An 8,693-nucleotide genomic window follows, 5' to 3' on the forward strand; every position below is an offset into this window, starting at 1 on the left:
CCCCCCTTTAATTATTTCAGCCCCTCTAATTAATCCACCCCATCTAATTAATCCACCCCCTCGAATTAATCCACCCCCTCTAATTAATCCACCCCCTCTCTAATTAATCCACCCCCTCTAATTAATCCACCCCCTAATTAATCCACAACCCCTCTTTAATTAATCCACAACCCCTCTTTAATTAATCCACCCCCTCTAATTAATCCACAACCCCTCTAATTAATCCACCCCCCTCTAATTAATCCACCCCCTCTAATTAATCCACCCCCTCTCTAATTAATCCACCCCCTCTAATTAATCCACCCCCTAATTAATCCACAACCCCTCTTTAATTAATCCACAACCCCTCTTTAATTAATCCACCCCCTCTAATTAATCCACAACCCCTCTAATTAATCCACCCCCCTCTAATTAATCCACCCCCTCTAATTAATCCACCCCCTCTAATTAATCCACCCCCTCTAATTAATCCACCCCCTTTAATTATTTCAGCCCCTCTAATTAATCCACCCCCATCTAATTAATCCACCCCCTCTAATTAATCCACCCTCCCTTTAATTAATCCACCCCCCCCTCTAATTAATCCACCCCCCTTTAATTATTTCAGCCCCTCTAATTAATCCACCCCCATCTAATTAATCCACCCCCTCTAATGAATCCACCCCCCTCTAATTAATCCACCCCCCTCTAATTAATCCACCCCCCTTTAATTATTTCAGCCCCTCTAATTAATCCACCCCCTCTAATTAATCCACCCCCCTCTAATTAATCCACCCCCCTCTAATTAATACACCCCCTCTAATTAATACACCCCCCTCTAATTAATACATCCCCTCTAATTAATACACCCCCCTTTAATTAATACACCCCCTCTAATTAATCCACCCCCCTCTAATTAATACACCACCCCTTTAATTAATCCACCCCCTCTAATTAATACACCCCCCTTTAATGAATCCACCCCCCTCTAATTAATACACCCCCCCTTTAATTAATTCAGCCCCAGACATAAAATAACTACTTTATACTTACATTTTGATGATGCCTTGCTTGCCCGCCGAGTCCGACCACTGGGTGCCTCACCGCTCGGAAATGGATCCTTCCGCTGAAGATCCGTGAAGGCGGACTGACGGCGCTGCGCATGTCGTCATCACGTTGCGCGACGCCGCGGCCCGCAACGCTCCTCCCCCTCCTCCTCATAAAGAAGGAAGTCCCGCCGGTGTTTGGCCGCAAAGGTGCTGCAGCTGTGCGCAGCGTAATGATGGGGGGTGACACATGACACTAGAAGTCATGGCACCCCCCTAGTCAGTGGCACCCTGGGCAGGCCGCCCCCCCCCCCCCTTAGTACGCCACTGCTGCCAACAGTGTGAGTCTGTGTACGCATGTAGATTATTTAAAGGAACCCTATAGGGTCAGGAACACAAACATATATTCCTGACCCTATAGTGTTAAAACCACAATCTAGCCCACCTGGCCTCCCCTTTCCTCCCTAAATATAGTAAAATCTTAATTGCATTGAAGTCTGCAGGTGCTGCCTCTGCCCCTGACCTGCCTGCTGTCTGCTGAAATCATCAGAAGTAGTCCATGACAATGCTTCCCATAGGATAGGCTGAGACTGTCAAGGAAGCAGATCAGAGGCAGAGCCAGCACAAGTCAAACACAGCCCTGGCAAATCAGCAACTCCTCATAGAGATAGATTGAATCAAAGTTCAGTGTCTGCATGCAGAGGGCGGAGACACTGAATGGCAGTACTGCACAGTGTGCAGCACTGTCCCAGGAAGCACCTCTAGCTGCCACCTGAGGAGTGGCCATTGGAGTTATGACTAGGCTGTAATGTAAACACTGCATTTTCTCTGAAAAGACAGTGTTTACTGCAAAAAGCCTGAAGGGAATGATTCTACTCACCAAAACAAATACAATAAGCAGTAGTTCTGGTGACTATAGAGTCCCTTTAAAAATATGACACCACATTATATAGTGGTATGATATAGGTTATTATATAGGTTATGATAATTTATTGATCTCCAGAAAATTAGGAATGTACAGTTGTTTGGTCATGACGCCTCGCCTTACATACCTAATTCTTTGTGCAATCAGTTTGTTATGAGTGAGTGGATATCTTTAGGTGATAAGAGTACATGTAGCACTCGAGTCTCATCTCAGAATTATTAATTTCTCTTTGGTGTGTTTTGATCAACAAGATGAAATATACTATAATTGATAGCAGAAAGCTGAAAGCACACCTTCTGATGTCAAAGCATTTAGGATTAAGTTAAAAGTTTACCATCAGCAGGTGTGTTATCTCTTATACTCACAATCATATGTCAAGTATTTAAAAAAAACATATGACAGTATGATACATTTGTGACGGTCACCCCTGAGTAGTCGGGGTATTCACCACCTAGATGTCCTTTTCCCCAATCTGGAAGGGCGCTGTGGAGTCCCAATACAACATCCTAGTATGATAAGCCAGTTCCTTAGAGCTCTGAGGAAAGCTAGTGATTACAGCAGGTATAGCATTTCCCTACAACACGAGACTAGGCTGCGAGTTGAGGGTAAGAAGATCTGTCAGTTTAATGGGTCAGGTTGGATTTTTATACAATTCCTCAGGCCAGTGGAACACACCTTGGACCTGATGGAGCACCGAATTACAAGATGTACAAACCAATAAAAACAATGTACAGTTTGTATCACTAGAACATAAGCATACAACACAACATAGTGTAATACAGTTAGATTAAAATATTCATTTTATCTTTCAAGGTTGCACTCACAAGTTGATGGATTTTTTCAAGCCCTCAGGTTGCCTCCCCTGTAGTTTGGGGGGTTCTTTCTTTTGTCTAGTTGCCACGCCAATTCCAAATTTAGGAAGTCCACACACTCCCAATGGTTGGTAAAAAAAGGAAATTTATTGGCTTTAAAAGTATAAAAATCAAATCATAAAATGATACTACTGGTCCTACGCGTTTCGTCTCCCTTGGGAAACTTCCTCAGGGACCCAGTATCAAATTTCAGTTAAAACATACAATTTACATACACTGTCAAAACATCAAGTGTACAAATAAGCCTATTTCCCCCCTCCCCTCTCAAACCCTTAAATATGTTCAAGCTGGGAGTTCATTGGTGGTGTGGTGGGCGTTGGTGCAGAATCCTCTTCCTATTGGGCTTCTTATTTGTAGTATGGAGGGTGTCTCAGCTGTTTCCATGTACTTCAATCTTTTTTCGCGGTCAAAATCTCCTGTCCATCTTCACTTCCGGTTCGGCGCACTTCCGTGCGTTCCATTGTGACTTTGTTAAGATGGCCGTGCGTTCCATTGGATTCAGTAGCTCAAATTTGAATCGTTGCCCTCTGGTGGTCGCCAGAGGTAATATCATGGATATGCATGATGTTAACGTCAATTTAGAAGAAAAAATAAATGGAAGGAGACAACATGTTGATTTGCATTCTTTTTCCTTCAAATACTACATATTTTCAGCATATTTTTCAACCATTTTTCTTCATTTCATTCATCAGTTTGCACTTGTCCTTCCTTAAACCTCTATAAAACTTAAATTATATTTTTAATATTTTTAATATTGGATCTTGATGTTAATTATTAGTCTCCCATTATGAAAGGGTTTTCACTAGATATATCCCTATTTTGCCATATTTTCACTATATGCATATATATATATATATATCTATTTCGTTATATATAGTCAGGACATTGCATACTGATGAATATCTTTAATGAACACAGTTAACAACCATAATCTATTTTTCAATAACCCTCTTATCTCCTATTTATATATTAATTTTTCTCAATATTTTTATTTTTATTATTATTGATATACAATTACTATTATTAATGTCTTCATTTCTGAACAAATGTTTCCAAATATTAATTACTTTTGTGTATGCATTATGCTTCTCTCCTTTGAGTACTTATTTTAATCAATTGTTGTATTATTGTCTGTTAGAAATCCTAAACATTAGAATGGAACAAAAAATATAAATATACATATGTGTATGTTGTTTACGTGTATGTCTTGCATACCTCCTAAAAAACCTTTTTTCATTTTTTTATTTTTATTTGTTTTTTTATTTTATTTTTTTATATATTCCATTATTTTTCATTCTTCTTGTCTATTTGATGTCTATTCTCTAATTTCTATAGAAATACCTTTCAACCAGGTGAATACCTCATAACTGTTAATTCAGGAAGCACACTAAGTCCACATCGACATTCAATCCCTTAGGATTAAGTGTCTGTAATTTGTGGATCCAGTATGTCTCCCTCTGAGCCAGCTTTTGATCTCTATTACCTCCCCTCCAATGTGGGGAAATTTTTTCTATAGCTGTACATCTTAGTTTCTTTAAATTGAACAAGGGGCAGGAATTGCAGTGGGTCGGTACTGAATGGGTTTTTAAATCTTTTTTGATGTTGTTAATGTGTTCCATTGCTCTGATTTTAAAAGCCCTTTTTGTGCGGCCTATATATTGCTTACCGCACGGACACTGTAGTAAATATACCACATAGTCCGTGAGGCAGCCAATATTGTTTTTTATCGGGAAATTTTCTCCTGTGATATTGCTTTTAAAGTGTGTATTGGTTCCCAAATTAGCAGTCGAGCATGCTTTACATTTTTTACATCCTTTAAACCCATTTGTTTCCTTTTTTAAAAGATCTTTTTTTTGTTTTATGGCATAACTTGGAGCCAAAAGATTTTTCAGATTTTTATTTTTTCTATATATTAATGTTGGTTTTTTCGGCAATATCTCTCCCAAGAGGGGGTCTTCCAGCAGGATTGGCCAAAATTTTTCCAAACTTTTTTTGATTTTAAAATGATCGGTATTGTATTGAGTTATGAAAGCTGTACGAAATTTCTCTCCATCCTGCTTAATTTTTATATTATTTTGTAATAATTCCTCCCTTCCTTTTCCTGACATGATTCTAATTTCCTTGTCTATTGAATTTTTATTATAACCCTTTTTAACCAACTTTTTCTTTATATGATCTGCCTGCTGTATGAAGTCATCAGGATGGGAACAGTTACGTCTCACCCTCGTCAGTTGTCCTTTTGCAATTCCCCTCAACCATGGTTGGTGGTGGCAGCTTTTTTTGTGGACGTAACTGTTCCCATCCGTCGGCTTGAAATAACATTTGGTTTTTATCTCCCTTCCTTCTCCAAATAGAGTCAAATCCAAAAAGTGTATTTCATTTTTATTCCAAATTGGTGAAAAACGTAAGTTGTAGTCGTTATCATTTAGATAACCTACAAAAGATACAAACGACGTGTGTGTGCCCTTCCAAATAATTAGCACATCATCAATAAACCTCCGCCATAGGACCAGATCCGCCACCCAGTCATGCCCTCGCCACACAGAAAGATCCTCCCATCTTCTCATGTATGTGTTGGCATAACTGGGGGCGAACCTGGTGCCCATGGCGGTCCCCGTGGTTTGTAAATAAAAACACCCATCAAAGTAAAAATAATTGTGTTTCAAAATAAATTCTACTGCTTTCCAAATAAATTCTTTTGTATGATTAGACAAATCTTTGTCTTTACTCATAAAGTGGTTGATTGCTTCCAACCCCAAAGTGTGACTTATCACCGTGTAGAGAGATGCCACGTCCAACGTGGCCCAACTGTAGTTATCCTGCCATTCTAAATTTTCTATTTCCTGTAAAAAAGATTTAGTGTCTTTCGTATAAGATAAGGCCTCTTGGGCATATGGTTGAAGGTATGAGTCCACGAAGGCAGATAGATTGGCCGTTATGGAATCTATCCCACTAATAATGGGTCTTCCCGGCGGAGTATGTAGATTTTTGTGAATTTTGGGGATAAAATAAAATATTGGGATGGTGGGGTATTTATTAAACAAAAATTCAAAGTTTTTTTGTGAGATGACTCCATCATTTTTACCCATCACCAATAATTCATTTAATTTAGAATTGAATATTGAAGTGGGATCACTGTCCAATTTCCTGTATGTTTTTATATCTTGTAAGATGTTGTTACTTTCCCTCATATAGTATTCTGTGGACATTACCACTATCCCCCCCCCCTTATCCGCTTCCTTGATGATAATATCGTCTCTTTCTTTAAGGATTTTGAGGCCCTCTCTATCTGCCTTCGTTAGATTATCATTCTTCTGATATTCTGAATTTTTATGTGACTTTATGGATTTTCGCAATTCCTTTTCCACCATGTGCTCAAAGGTTTCCAGATGTGAACCTTTACTATACACAGGATAGAAATGAGATTTTGGTTTAAAATTCAATCTACTTGAATCCCTAGGTTCCCCCTGTTGGTAATGTATTGGATATTTCAAAAAATGTCTTTTAACTGTTAAATTCCGAACGTATTTTTTCAAATCAATATACAAATTAAAATCATTAGCTTTTTGATTTGGGGCAAATTTCATGCCTTTTTCTAACAAATTAATCTCTTGTTTGGATAATGGCTTTCCTGAGATGTTAAAAATACCTTTCTCTATCTCTTGTAAGGGGAGATGTGTTCCCTTCTCGAAGGATTTGTGTACTCCTCCATTCTCTTCCGTTTCGGTGGTGTTTCCACCGAGAGGGGTGCAAACCGATTCGGGTGTGTTATCACCTCCTCCCTTGGTTTGAAGTAGTTGGTGATAGATCTCTCTTTTGGAACTCTTGTTCTCCCCATAAAATTTCTCTCATTTCCCTCATTGGATGAATTCCTCTTGCTGTACTCCGCACCTTCACTAGCTACTTGGGCATAAGTTAAACTCCTCCTTCTATCATTTGATGGACTCCCTTCTCTGTGTCTGTATCTAGGGCTCCTAATTGGGGTATAGTTGGCGCCCCTTGTTGGTTCTGGTTTCCTATTATCCTTAAATTCTTTTCGGTTATCTCCTATTTTGTTCCTCGCTCTCTTGTCCGGGGTTCTATAAGGTTTATAGTTATTAAACATATTTTTTGTTGATTTCCTCTTATTTACAATTTTTAACCTGGTCGAAAAGGTATTTCTTATTTTATCATCCCTATCTCTCTTGTATTTTTTATTTTTAGTGTCTGCAATTTTTTCATCTAAAGTTTTTAACCTTTTCTGCATCGTTTCCTCTTTGATTTTGAAATCCTCGTTATCTATATTCAATGTATGATTAGTTTCTAGTTCCTCTAATTCTTGTTCTAATCTCTCTTTCGATTCTTTAGAATGTTTAACAATCAACTCCATTAATTGGAAAGAGCATTTATACAGAATCTCATCCCATTTATTTAGGAACTCTTCATTGTCTTGACCAAATGCTGGTATTTTATCTATCCTGAGACCTCTAGGGATTAGGCCTTCTTTCAAATAATTATCTAGGAAGGCAATTTCCCACCACTTTTTTGTTTCCAGACTTAAAATCCTCTCTTTTTGTTTAAAGTATTCATCAAACTTTTTAAGTGGTTGTGGTTGTTCCCCTTCTTTAAATAGGGTCTCAAATTTATGTGTTCTTGCTTTTTGAATCCTTTGCAGATAACTCATACTTTCTGCCATATTACTTAAGATACAATATACAACAAAAATACAACAAAAAGTTGGGATACAATACAATGTATAGCTTTCACCTATTCACCCGTGGAAAAATATCAGTAAAAACTTAACTTTTTTCAGTATTTCAGTAGTATCATTTTATGATTTGATTTTTATACTTTTAAAGCCAATAAATTTCCTTTTTTTACCAACCATTGGGAGTGTGTGGACTTCCTAAATTTGGAATTGGCGTGGCAACTAGACAAAAGAAAGAACCCCCCAAACTACAGGGGAGGCAACCTGAGGGCTTGAAAAAATCCATCAACTTGTGAGTGCAACCTTGAAAGATAAAATGAATATTTTAATCTAACTGTATTACACTATGTTGTGTTGTATGCTTATGTTCTAGTGATACAAGCTGAATCCCTGGTCGATTTGTTTGCATTAGTTGTATATGGTCACCAAGTTGGGAGGTGACTAGAGGGAAGCAAGTATCCGAAAAAAGTTAAGTTTTTACTGATATTTTTCCACGGGTGAATAGGTGGAAGCTATACAAACAATGTACAGTGTCTGACACTCCCACATACAGCACACAATTCCTCCCCTCTGCTTGGGAGATAATTGAGCAAAACACTGTAATTAACTCAATTATCCCCAAGCAGAAAAAATATTTTTCACAAAGTACAGAAACACCCCAAAACATCACATATCCCCATATAGTGTTATATATAGTGTTATATCCCCTGATAGCCCTGATCTGGGTGACCAACATATCAAAATCACACAGATCAGAGCAGGGGTTCAGAAAATTCCTGGAAGTCCCTTTTGACTGACCGCACGCATGGTTTCATGTCCAAAATAGTTCCAGAGAATTAGACTGTGCGGTCAGTCTATTTCCAATGATTAAAATGCACTTTGAATATTTGAACGGGATTGTTTATGCACAAAGTCAGAGTTGAAGTACGTTCGGTAGATTACTTTTACCGAACGGCGCTCTGTTAGTGGGGATTTAGTCGAAGTTAGCTGGAGGTTGAAGTTCTAGCGGTGTTTGTGCTGTCGAGTGTCCAAATTTAGTTCCATGCACTCAACAAAACACCGCTGGCCGCGTTCCACTAAACAAGATGTTCGTCAATTAAGCTGCGGTTAACCACAACTTCTGGGAGGTTAACAAGCAGCACACTTCCAATTATGGGTGGTGCGGTACTTCAGCTGTTTGACTG

The sequence above is a fragment of the Pelobates fuscus genome, chromosome 1 (assembly GCF_036172605.1).
Source record: "Pelobates fuscus isolate aPelFus1 chromosome 1, aPelFus1.pri, whole genome shotgun sequence".
Classification (NCBI taxonomy): domain Eukaryota; kingdom Metazoa; phylum Chordata; class Amphibia; order Anura; family Pelobatidae; genus Pelobates; species Pelobates fuscus.